We start from the raw sequence: 13,932 nt of genomic DNA on the forward strand, positions 1-13,932 counted from the left end.
GTTTAACATGGCGGTCGCATGGTGTAGCGCTTGCACGCGTTCGTCAGCGTTATGCGCTTTTTCCAGGTGTGCGCCTAGACGCGCTAGACGCAACATGTTGCATTTTTTATTCTGCCCAACGTCGTTAAAAAAACGCATGCGGTCACGTGCGCACGGAATGCGCCAAAATAACACATTAGAGTCTATGGGATCGCAGGTGTGCGCATGGACATGCGCACGCCTGCATTTTTGATCGCATGCGATTTTTGCATAAACTTGTCTGGACACTGGTTTAAACCACCCCATAAACAAAGAAACATTGGGGGGTAGTGTAGATAAAAGAAGGTGTTGATACTGGCAGACCACTACTCTACAGACAGCCTGGAAGAGACAATAGCGTCCCGTCCTGAAATTTGGAGAGAAGCAGCAACTTCAGTAATGTGAGTATTCTAAACCTAATATCTGCCTGTCCTTTTTTAAATGTATTATGCACTAATGTCTCTTTTTTATTGCAGCATGTCTTCTGGGGAGGAATATAGACCGTCCCGTGGTGAACTGGCCCAAGCAGAGCGTGAAGTGAGTACCTTCCTGTCCTACAGTTTGGGTAAGTATTCGCTGTCACATCTACACATGTACCAAATTAATTTTTGTTCTTTTTCAGACGTCATCGTCCACGGTTTCTGAGGAGGAATAGCAGGAGCAGCCCAGTGCCGGCAGGGAGACGGCCTGCAAGTATAGACTGACTGTGGTTGTACTTTTTTTTCCCTGCCTTTTTTTCATCTTCAATCTTGCTTCTTTTCTGTATATTTTCCTATCTTTTTCATTTCAAAATCTTTCCAAGATTATAATGTTTTTCTTTTTTTTCTAGGCTCCACAACAGGACGAAGACATGGCCCTGGACAACGACCCTGTGACGGACTCAGCTTTTGCTGAGCCCATTTTCCTTTTTAGAGTGGACCCTCTGGGCCATGGCACCCACCCACCTAGGGCGAGCTGACCGAGAGAGAACCCACCCCCTGTACAGGGAGTGTCAGGGGCAAGACCAAGGGGGTGAGCCACCACGACTGCTGGGACCAGACGGCCGGCTCAGGGGGACACTATGGGAGTGTCTGACAACCAGGGACAGGCAGGAAACAAGGCAAGATAAGAGGTAAGTGCAAGGTATCTTCATTAAGATCTTCAGGATCACATTCCGTGCAAACATGAAAACAAGCAAAATGTGCAAGGTGCGCGCGTGGGCACGCCAAGGTCCATAGCATAGTACGTGCCAGGTGGCACACCTAGGTACAGGTAAAGGCACAATGGCATCGGACTCCGGACCGCTGGCAATGATCGACATGATCAAGGCATCAGGCTGCGGACATCAGCTCCGGACATCAGGCCGCAGTCATTCATCTTACGATCTCTGGCAGCGATCGGCAGGTTCCGGGCATCCGGCAGGCAAACCAGGGTTCAGGCAAGGAGGCACGTCAGATATCCAGGCATGGTGCGTGTTAGGGAACAAGGTGCAAGGCTAGGTGCGTGTGTAGGGGACACACCAGGGTTCAAGGCAAGGTGCGTGTGTAGATGACATGTCAGGGTTCACAAAACGAGACAGGGTGCGTGTGTAGAGACACGCCAAAGCACAAGGTAAGACAGAGTGCATGTGTAGAGACACGCCAAGGCACAAGGTAACAAAGCAGAGTCCTGCGCGTGCAAAGAGGCACGCCAGGGTCAGGCGAGGCGGAGTCCTGCACGTGCAGAGAGGCACGCCAGGGTCAGGCGAGGCAGAGTCCTGCGCATGCAGAGAGGCATGCCAGGGTCAGGGTTCCAGGACAGGGTTAGGGCCTGTGTGTGCAAGAGGGCACGACAGGGGACATGGCAAAGCCTGCACGCACTTTTAAAGAAGCACGGGGAGGTATGCCATGGGCAGGCGAGGCCTGCACGTGCTATAGAGAGCACGTAGAGCACAGTGCAGAAACAGCGTGAGGTGCAAGGGAGCACAGAGAGCACGGCTGGGGCTCTGGCTAGCTGATCGGGCTGCGGCACTGACAGATGGGCAAGACTCCAGCGAACCCGAATGAGGCATGGCAGGCGACACAGCTGTCACTGACCGACGAGCACGGCTGAGGCACAAGCAGGCGGCCACGGTTAGGGCGGGCACGGCTGAGGCACAAACAGGAGGCTAGGAAGGCCAAGCGCATGCAAAGAGCACACGAAGCAGCAAGGGAAGACAAGACAAGAAACCAGGCAGAGCTTAGACAGAGTACAGAACCAGAGACGGAAGCATAGGCAGAAACACGGAATCAGGACAGAGCAAGAACAGAGCTAGCAGCAGAGCTTAGGCCGAAGCCCAGAGCCAGGCCAAGGGAGAACCTTGGGGCTAGCCTAGAAACGTGCAAGAGAGCATAATAGGAAAGAGTCTAGCAGCGGAGCATAGGCCAAAGCCGAGAGCCTTGGGACTAGACATGGAAAAGAGCACAGACGGAAGGAGAGAAGGAATGGTGCGTGTGCCAGGGAGCACTACAGAGCACCATAGCACAGAGAGCAGGAATAACAGGCAGAGAACCGAGGAGAGAACACAAGGCAGAGCATAGCGAAGGCAAGACATGGCAGAAACAGGCAAGGCAGAGAATAACTGAAGGACTACAAGTCTAAGCAGAACAAGGACGAACATAGCACAACGGACAAACAAAAGACAAGGCACGGGACAAGAGACGGAGTATGAGCACAGAGCGTGTGCAGAGACGCATGACCGAGCAAGTGCAAGGGCACAGAATAGAGGGAGCGCCCCACAGACTAAGCAGCCATGCAGGGACACAACACAATACTCAGGCCCTGAGCATAGGAAGGGGCGGTCTAATATAGGGCATAGCACCTCCTCTTCCGGGTCAGGACCAGGGGAGAACTTCCTAGTTCAGATGCTCCAGGATCACAGAGCGCAATCACATGATCAGGGTTTCAGACATGCCGAGATGATCACAGAACCAGACAGTGCAGGATCCTAGGAAGGACACATGATCAGGGATTCTAGACATGATGAGATGATTGCAGAACCAGACAGTGCAGGATCTTAGGAAATGTCACATGATCAAGGTTTCTAGACATGACGAGAAGATCACAGAAGGCAAAGCAGAAACGCAGGCATCTTGCAGCTCAGCAGACATGAGGTGAGTGTGCACACTGCTCTAGGGAACAAGCAGGATAGCAGACATGAGATGCGCCTGCACACCGCTCCAGGGTCATGAGGCAAAACAGACATGGTGGACATAACAGACATGGCGAGCATGACAGACGCCCTCATCAATTTAGTCCAGGAGCGAGTCCCGTTGTGGGACAGCCGTGATCTGCAGCACATGGACGTGGTGACCCGGCGGCTCTGGAATGAGGTGGCAGCAGCGCTGATGGATGACTGAGACAACGCCTCTCCCTGGGTCCACAAGGATTTTCGTAAGTATTTCAATGCTGTGTGATGTGGCAGTGACCTTGGCCGTGATCACACAAGTGTGTGTAATGCTAGCGAGTTTCTAGCATCACACACATTTGTGTTATCCCGGCCAACAGTGCATTGTCTAATTTGTTTTGCTGTGTGATGCGGCAGTGTCCTTGGCCGTGATCACACAAGTGTGTGTGATGCTATCGAGTTTCTAGCATCACACACATTTGTGTTATCCCGGCCTACAGTGCATTGTCTAATTTTTTTTATTATTTCTTTTTCCCACAGTGAACAAAGGCAGAACCCGTTGGCGCTCGATGAAGGACCGCTTCAACAAGGATGTTCGTCAGGAGGGCCAGGGTCGCAGTGGTGCTGCGGCAAGGACCAGAACTAAATACCGCTACCATCGGGCGTTGGCATTCCTAAGAATGGAACTTGCCACCAGAGTGTAAGTATTTTGTTGTATTGTATCGTTTTTACTCTGTGCTTTTCTATTCCACAGGAGTTGGCGCTTTAACTATTGTACATGCATGATACTAATGTTTTTCTTTTCTTTTCACAGCACCTGGAGCAGCACCCTGCAACCTGTCCCTGGAGCGGTCCTTCATCGAACGACCTCGGACCCGTCCCAGCCATCCAACAGCCAGGAAGCAGCTTTCAGGTCGGCAATACAGACAGCTGGAGACCAGGAAGCTGGTATGTCAGGTCTTCCCCTGTCCCAGGTCTCTGCTACTGGTTTTGCGGGCACTTCCTGCCAGTGGCAGAAGGCCTCGGTACAGGACTGTCATGCCGAGTTCCTTCACTTGAGCTTGGTCTTTCAGAATGGCCTCAAGGTGCTGTCAGACACAGTGGAAAGCGGTTTTACCCTCATGGAAAACCACTTCCAGTCTGTCGACCGTCACCTTGACCGTCTGGAAGCCGACCTCAACAGACCAGCACACCATTTTTTCCACCAAATTGAACGGGCCATGGCGGAAGACCTTAGTCCAGATCTCCAGCTGGATGTGATGCAGGCCTGCAACACTGCTTTCTTGCTGGCTATGCAGCAGAGTCAGTACGTGCAGCAGTCAGTGGTGTAATTTCCAACTGTGCCACCACTGACTAGCTTCACCTCACTACTGACTACTGCTGCATACCACTGCACGGCCACCTGCATTCCAAGCCAAGTCAGACACCTGTGTACCACCCCAAGGCCAAGTGCTGCTGGACACTCCACTGCCACCACCATGGCAAGCGCTGCTCCTGTCTGGACCACCACCACTCAAGCCTGGACCACCACCGCCACCACCACGCCTGCTTGGAGCAGCGCCGCTGCCACCACTCCTCCTGCTTGGAGCACCGCCGCCGCCACCACTCCTCCTGCATGGAGCACCACCACCACCACCGCTCCTCGAGCAGCAGCAATAGAGGGGTGACCCCCATTCCATTTTTGCAGAAACCCAGCCAAGGTCCACCAGCTCCAGGCAGTCACCCAGGTCAAGGCAGTCACACAGTGCCAGGAGGTCCAGGCAGGACACACCGGGACACAGGAGACTCAAAAAACAAAAAACTTTGCCCCTACCCCCTCTCCTCACACTGTGTCTCACCCTGCTTCCAGTTCCATCCCTGAGCTCCGTTCCCCCACTACTTTTGTCACCCCTTCCCCTAGAACCCCTTCCTCCCCCTTAAGCCATTCCTCGTCTCTCCACACCCCCAACTTGCCACTAGAGTTGAGCGAAACGGGTCGAAAAATTTCAAAAGTCGCCGACTTTTAGCAAAGTCGGGTTTCATGAAACGAAACCCGACCCTAGGATGAGGTCGGCCACGAGGTCGGCGACTTACGCGCCAAAGTCGCCTTTCAAAAGTTTGTTTTGCGCTCTTTTTCAGCCAATCAGGATCCACGGACACTGTGGGCAATGTGATGACATAGGCACGGGTCACCACCATCTTTCAGAAGGGCATGCAAGTGATTGGCTTGCTTTGGGGGGCGTCACAGGGGGTATAAAAGGGCGTGCACGCCGACCGCCATGTTACTCATGCTGATCTCAGAATAGGGAGAGCTGCTGCTGCTGCTGATTTTGTAGGGAGAGCGTTAGGCAGGGAAGAAGACACCAAAGACTGCTTCTGCTGCTAGCGATTGTGCCTGTACAACACACCAGTCACTGTGTGTGCAGTGCAAGGGGAGGCTATATAGTGGTGTATCAGTGGTGTTGGTTGTTGGGCTGCCTTCTAAGGCTTCCTGACATTCCTGCATTGCTGTTTACCCATTGCTCCGCAAACTGCTTTTTTAAAAGCAATCCCAATTTTTTTTTTTGTCCTGCTGAGAAGAAAAAAAAACTGCTTCTGCTGCTAGCGATTTTGCCTGTACAACACATCAGTCACTGTGTGTGCAGTGCAAGGGGAGGCTATATAGTGGTGTATCAGTGGTGTTGGTTGTTGGGCTGCCTTCTAAGGCTTCCTGACATTCCTGCATTGCTGTTTACCCACTGCTCCGCAAACTGCTTTTTTAAAAGCAATCCCAATTTTTTTTTTTGTCATGCTGAGAAGAAAAAAAAACTGCTTCTGTTGCTAGCGATTTTGCCTGTACAACACATCAGTCACTGTGTGTGCAGTGCAAGGGGAGGCTATATAGTGGTGTATCAGTGGTGTTGGTTGTTGGGCTGCCTTCTAAGGCTTCCTGACATTCCTGCATTGCTGTTTACCCACTGCTCCGCAAACTGCTTTTTTAAAAGCAATCCCAATTTTTTTTTTTTGTCCTGCTGAGGTACTGAGCGTGCATTTTTTCACACCATACAGCGGTGTACGCTCCTCACACAGTACCGTGTAACGGCTGTTATCACAGCCACAGTGAAGCTATCAGTGTGTCACTCTGTGAGAATAAAACGAGGACATGTTCCGTTCTTACAGACCTGCACTCTAGGGAGATTCCTATTCTGCCCAATTCTACATACACCTTGTAGTTTGTGATACACTAGCCAATTTCTGCCTGTGACATAGCGCTGTGATATTCAGTGGGCCTCACACAATCCATAAGTGTCCAGTGTCCACAAGTGTCTGCAGAAATTCAAAATCTCCCTTATCCTCTCGTCACTTTTGTCACAGCTGTGCCATCGAGCCTGTCACATAGCGCTCAGATATTCATTGGGCCTCACACAATCCAAAAGTGTCCAGTGTCCACAAGTGTCTGCTGAAATTCAAAATCTCCCTTATCCTCTAGTCACTTTTGTCACAGCTGTGCCATCGAGCCTGTCACATAGCGCTCAGATATCAGTGGGCCTCACACAATCCAAAAGTGTCCAGTGTCCACAAGTGTCTGCAGAAATTCAAAATCTCCCCTGTCCTATAGACACCTTGTACCTTGTTTTACATTACTATATAGTTTGTTGGATTTTGTCTACATTTCTACCAAAAATGAGGAAGGCTGGTGGAAGAGGCCGTGGAATTGGGCGGGGGTTGGCAGCTGGTAATGATGGTGTTGGTGGTGGATCTGATGGTAGTGGCAAGAGCAAAATAGGACCGAATGCAGGAGGTGTTGAGCCTGCGTCATCGTCTGGCTACATAAGGCCTCGAACGCTTAGTTTTCTAGGAGTTGGCAAACCGCTTTTAAAGCCAGAGCATCAGGAAAAAGTTTTCTCTTACATTGCTGACTCAGCCTCCAGCTCTATCGCCTCCTCTTCTTCAGTTGTAAAAAGTAAAAGCACTGAGTCGTCATTGGAGGCTCATGTTCATGAACCACACCTTTCCTTGTGTCCTTCACCCCAACCAAGATTGAAGGATGACGCAGGCCATACTACTGATTACTCCATGGAGCTGTTTTCACATACCATGCCTGGATTATCAAGTGAAATGGTGAATTACCCAGGCCAAGATGAATCTGACATGGAGTGCACTGATGCACAGCCGCTGATGGATGATTCTGCTGGTACATTCACTCAGAGCACTACATTGTCCTCGCAGTGTACAGAGCCAGATTCTGACCCTGATGAGACTCAGGTGCCCCTTCCCGCACACTATACCACCATACACGGTGACACAGAGGAAGGTGCACATGACATAGAAGAGGAGGTGATGGATGACCCAGTTGTTGACCCAGATTGGCATCCATTGGGGGAAGAGGGTGCTGCTTCCAATAGCTCAGATGAGGAGCATCCACAGCAGACATCGACATCGCAACAGCTGTTATCTGGCAGGCCCGGAGCACTCCAAAGACAGGTTTCAAACATCAAAAGAGTTGCTGGACAGCTTGTCCAGAGGGTCAAAAGATTACAGTGTGCTAGGCCGCAAAATGTCTGCCAAAGTAGGAAGAGTGCAGTGTGGCACTTTTTTGAACAAAATCCTCATGATCAGGCCAAGGTTATCTGTAAGAAGTGTGCAAAGACCTTTAGCCGAGGGAAAAATCTGAAAAATTTGAATACCAGTTGCATGCTTAGACATTTAACCAGCATGCACTTGCAAGCGTGGACACAACACCAAACCTCAAGTGCCACATGTGCAACTGATCACAACGAAGGTAGTTAGCAACGCTACATTGTTTCCCCCACTGTAAGCCCACCGGTTAGCACAGCAGCAAATGTTGAGGTGTCGTTGCAAGGCCACAGCAGTCAGGGAATCCCACTGTTATATCAACGAAAGATTGATTCTAGGCCATCAGAAAGAACACCAACTCCATCACCATCATCAACCCTCTCTCAGTCCGCCCTGTCCAGCGCTACTTCCACCATATGCAGCTCTCAAGTCCAGCTCACCCTCCCAGACACTATGAGTAGGTCAAGAAAGTACTCAGTCTCTCATCCGCATACACTGGGTTTGAACGCCCACATTGCCAAACTAATCTCGTTTGAGATGATGCCCTTTCGGTTGGTGGGAAGCGCAGCTTTCCGCGAACTCATGGCCTATGCAGTACCACGCTATGACCTACCCAGTCGCCACTTCTTCTCTCGCAAAGCCATCCCAGCCCTCCACCATCATGTGAAAGACCGCATTGTCCATGCACTCAAGAAGTCAGTGAGCGGAAAGGTGCACCTCACAACTGATGCATGGTCCAGTTGGCATGGCCAGGGCCGTTACGTGTCCATCACTGCGCACTGGGTTAATGTGGTGGATGCAGGGTCCACAGGGGACAGCGGTGGTGGGACAGTGCTGCCTAGCCCACGGTATAGGAAACAGTTGGCTGTAGGCGTTCGACCCTCCTCCTCCTCCTCCTCCAGAAGCGAAAGCTCGTCCACAGAGCGCAGTCGTACGAGCACTCCATCTGCAGCTGCCACTGTTGCACACGAGGTGTCCCCCTATCGAGCAGCTAGTGGAAAGCGTCAGCAGGCAGTGTTGCAGATGATGTGTTTGGGCGACAGACACACCGCCGAGGTGCTGGCCGAGTACTTTCAGCGACAAACTGAGTCATGGCTGGGCAGTGTACATCTTGAGGCAGGCAAGGTAGTTAGTGATAACGGGCGTAATTTTGTGGCAGCCATAGCCCTTTCAAAGCTCAGCCACATACCTTGCTTGGCTCACACCTTGAACCTGGTGGTGCAGTGCTTCCTCAAAAATTATCCGGAGTTAACAGCCCTGCTCCAGAAGGTGCGAAGACTGTGCGCGCACATCCGCCGGTCGCCTGTACACTCCGTTCGTATGCAGAAGCTGCAGCGATTGCTCCACCTTCCCAACCACCGCCTCATTATCGACATTGCAACAAGGTGGAACTCCACCCTGCACATGGTGGAGCGGCTGTGCGAGCAGAGGCAGGCCATAATGCATTTGTGGGAGGATACACGGCCAGGCACTTTGAGAGTAGACATGGAGTTGACCGGTGTGCAGTGGTCGAAGCTGAAAGACCTCTGTAAAGTCCTTCAGTGTTTTGAGGAATGCACACGGCTGGTAAGTGCAGACGACGCCATCCTAAGCATGAGCATCCCACTTATGCGTCTGCTCATGCAAACTTTGACGCACCTTAAGGAGCAGGCTTCTGCAGCCAATGTTGAGGAGGAGGGAATCCTTGATGACATTCAGCCATTGTCTGCTCAGGGACCTCTCCTGGACGAGGTGGAGGAAGAAGAGGAGGAGGAGGAGGAGGATGATGGGGATGATTACTTAGGGGAGGAGGATGCATCTCGTGGGGCAAGTGAAAATGTTGGCGTGGCAAGGTCTGGTACAGGGTTTGTGCGTGACTGGAGGGATGTGGATTTGCCAGAAAGTGCTCCTCCAACCAGCACTCGCAGTGCATCATTGACACCGGGAACATTGGCCCACATGTCAGATTATGCCTTGCAGATCCTAAAAAGGGACCCCCGCATTGCCAAAATGATGAACGATGACGACTACTGGTTGGCCAGCATCCTGGATCCACGCTATAAAGGCAAATTACAAAACATCATGCCACAGGAGAACCTTGACCTAATATTGGCTAATAAACAAGCAACTCTGGTAAATCGGTTGCTTGAGGCATTCCCAGCACACAGCAGCGGTGATGGTTCTCACACGAGCCGTACGGGCCGGGGGCAGCTTGGCAGAGGTGTTCGTGGTGCACACAGCAGAAGTGGCGTTGGAGACAGGGGTTTCATGACAATGTTGTGGACTGATTTTTCAAGTACCGCTCACACAACTGGTAATACTGCATCGATGGAAAGTGACAGGAGACAGCAGTTGTCAACTATGGTTACAAACTACTTTTCCTCCCATATCAATGTTCTCCCACACAGGTCATTCCCCTTTGACTATTGGGCCGCTAAACTGGACACCTGGCCTGAATTGGCACAATATGCCTTACAGGAGCTCGCTTGCCCAGCTGCAAGTGTGCTATCGGAAAGAGTCTTCAGTGCAGCTGGATCAATCCTGACAGAAAAAAGGACCCGTCTGTCAACCCAAAATGTGGATGATCTAACCTTCATTAAAATGAACCACGCATGGGTTTCCAAGGTTTTTGTCCCACCTTCCCCTGATGACACATAGGGTGACAGAAAAATGGCTTGCTTTGGTCCACCTCTTCCTGGGACTTGACCTATTTCACCTTTTGCATCAGCTGAATGTCCAACATCAACATATGCCACTTTCTAAAACTCCCTAACTGTGCTGCCTCCCCCCCATGGCCGGGGTCACCACCTAGCGCACGACACCGTGCGAGTGCCGTTGCCCTGGACAGGTGGGTAGGCCGACTCTTGGGTGCGAGCACTGGCACAGGGTCCTTCATAGTCCAATCAAGTGTCTCTGACCGTGGTGGTGCACACCCGCCGTCAGACACACCGCCGTACTATGAGGGGCCCAGTGCCAGTACCGACACCCACGAGTGGGCCCCCCTTGCTTGGGCAGGGCCCCAGCATTTGCAATCTTTACCTCTCCCTGCTCCTCCGCTGTGTAGTCTGGGCCGTCAAATCCATACTGTGCCTGACACCGTCTGAGCCTGCCTCCTGATGTATAGACATATATTTTGAATGTGTACGCTATCCATACATGTTATCCGGGGATACGGTACCCTTTCTAACCTTTGTGCAATCACGTGCAATCCATACTGGGCCTAACACCGTCTGAGCCTGCCTCCTGATGTATAGACATATATTTTGAATGTGTACGCTATCCATACATGTTATCCGGGGATACGGTACCCTTTCTAACCTTTGTGCAATCACGTGCAATCCATACTGGGCCTAACACCGTCTGAGCCTGCCTCCTGATGTATAGACATATATTTTGAATGTGTATGCTATCCATACATGTTATCTGGGGATACTGTACCCTTTCTAACCTTTGTGCAATCACGTGCAATCCATACTGGGCCTAACACCGTCTGAGCCTGCCTCCTGATGTATAGACATATATTTTGAATGTGTACGCTATCCATACATGTTATCTGGGGATACGGTACCCTTTCTAACCTTTGTGCAATCACGTGCAATCCATACTGGGCCTAACACCGTCTGAGCCTGCCTCCTGATGTATAGACATATATTTTGAATGTGTACGCTATCCATACATGTTATCCGGGGATACGGTACCCTTTCTAACCTTTGTGCAATCACGTGCAATCCATACTGGGCCTAACACCGTCTGAGCCTGCCTCCTGATGTATAGACATATATTTTGAATGTGTACGCTATCCATACATGTTATCTGGGGATACGGTACCCTTTCTAACCTTTGTGCAATCACGTGCAATCCATACTGGGCCTAACACCATCTGAGCCTGCCTCCTGATGTATAGACATATATTTTGAATGTGTACGCTATCCATACATGTTATCTGGGGATACGGTACCCTTTCTAACCTTTGTGCAATCACGTGCAATCCATACTGGGCCTAACACCGTCTGAGCCTGCCTCCTGATGTATAGACATATATTTTGAATGTGTACGCTATCCATACATGTTATCCGGGGATACGGTACCCTTTCTAACCTTTGTGCAATCACGTGCAATCCATACTGGGCCTAACACCGTCTGAGCCTGCCTCCTGATGTATAGACATATATTTTGAATGTGTACGCTATCCATACATGTTATCTGGGGATACTGTACCCTTTCTCACCTTTGTGCAATCACGTGTAATCCATACTGGGCGTGAGAACGGCTGGCGAGCTGTTAAGCAAGCTACAGCACCTGTGGTTTGCACACGTAAGTTTTTCATTTTTTCAGGAATGACGGTTAGGCCTAATTCCGGAACTGCGGTTGACCTGCACTTACTGGGAAATCATTGTTCGCGGGTAATAATTGTAATCAGTCATCCCCATCACTAACGTTGTTCAGCGGGTTATCTGCACCTGTAAGCGACAAACGCTGGCCTTTTCAGTGTAGCGCACATGCAGCCACGGACATGTAAGGGCATGACACACCAGTTATTGGCCAATCTCATGTGCCAGAGCCTCACGTGTCCCTCTAGTAAGCCGGACTCGGACCGCGGGGCATGACGGATGTGACATCGGCGGCTATGCCCGCCGATGCCCCTCCTGCAGCAGCGCGCGCCGCAGCGTTCCCTTACCTGCGCGCCCCCGTCCGGGCGCGCGCCCGTCGCCCATTCGCCCTCACGGCGGCTCCTGGCACCCGCCCCCTGTCTCGCGCACGCCCCCTCCCGCTCTCTCTCACCAGTGGTGGGCGGCGCTGAGGGGCTGGACTGGGGAACGCACTTCCGGGGGTTGGTGTATTTCAGGCGTCCTCGCTGTTAGGAGGACGCCTGATGATTGTGTAGTATTCTGCACCCTCTGGCCTCTACAGTTCTCCTGTAGCTCTGCCTTCCTCTGCCTTGTCCTCCCTGCCGTCCTCGGTCTCGTCTCCCTCGCCCTCCCCAGTCTGTCCAGGCGCTGCTTCCTTCCTATCCTCTGCCCTTCCCTCTGTCTCCGGTCAGCCCTGGTCCATCCTCTTGCCATTCCCCGTATTGTGTCTTCCCCTGTGCTACCGGTCCCTGCTCGTATCTCAGCCCTCTGCCTCCCCAGCCCCTTTTGTCCGTGGAGCCGTCCCTCTTGGTTCCGGCTGTCGCGCCTCCGTCCTCTGTGGTCCTGCCCCAAATGATCCCTGTATAGGGGTCGGTCTTCACCTGGCGTGCTCGGCCCAGGGGCTCCGGATCCGCGATCCAGAGGGTCCACTCTCTGACGTAGTTTCTCCTAAAACATTACAGTATCATCAGGCCATGGACCCCGCCGGTGCCGCGGCTGCCACTCAAAAGGAACTGCTTTTCTTAAGAGAGAATCAGACCCGTATCATGTCATTCATGAAGTCCATGGACACCCGGCTCTCCGCCCTGCAAACCGCTGACCTAGCGCATGCGCCTCTCTTAGTCAGCCTCCAGCAGGAGCTCGCACAGCAGCGCGATGCGCAATCTCACATTTTGGGGTATATGGCGTCCGTGGATGATCGGCTGCTTTCTTTGCAGTCCTCTGCGGCCGCTTCTACCCAAGCCCGGGACGCTGTCTCTTTCCCTCCTCCCCGTCTTGGTAAGCCGCCTAGGTACTGTGGGGACCCAAAGTTGTGTAGGGGATTTTTAAACCAGTGCAGACTGCACTTTGATCTTCTGCCCCAACAATACCCCACGGACCGTGCTAAGGTGGCCTTTATAATCTCCCATCTAGAGGGGGAGGCGTTGGCTTGGGTGAATCCGTTGTGGGAGAGGGATGACCCGGTGGTGACTAACATCCAGAATTTTTTGGAAACATTCCGTAAGGTTTTTGATGAACCCGGACGCCTTGCTTCCTCTACAGAGGCCCTTTTTAACCTCTGCCAGGGGTCCCTTACAGTAGGGCAATACGCCATCCGTTTCCGGACCTTGTCCTCGGAGCTGGGGTGGAATAATGAAGCCCTGGTTGGTGCCTTTTGGAGAGGCCTTTCTAGTAAAATCAAGGACGAGTTGGCCGGGCGTGACCTTCCAACCACCCTGGAAGATCTCATCTCTCTGGCTACTCGTATTGACCTGCGTTTTCAGGAACGCGCTAGAGAGTCAGCCAGGGAGAAGAGGCCCTTTAGATTATACCAAGCTCCCATTCCGCGCGCCGTTGCTCTCCCTAGTAACACTGCTCCCGAGCCTATGCAGGTGGATCGCATCAAGCTGTCCGAACAACGGCGTAAGGAGAGGATGACTAAGGGAC

Source organism: Dendrobates tinctorius, unplaced genomic scaffold (genome assembly GCF_039654945.1).
Source record: "Dendrobates tinctorius isolate UK_male_01 unplaced genomic scaffold, ASM3965494v1 ptg000019l, whole genome shotgun sequence".
Lineage (NCBI taxonomy): Eukaryota > Metazoa > Chordata > Amphibia > Anura > Dendrobatidae > Dendrobates > Dendrobates tinctorius.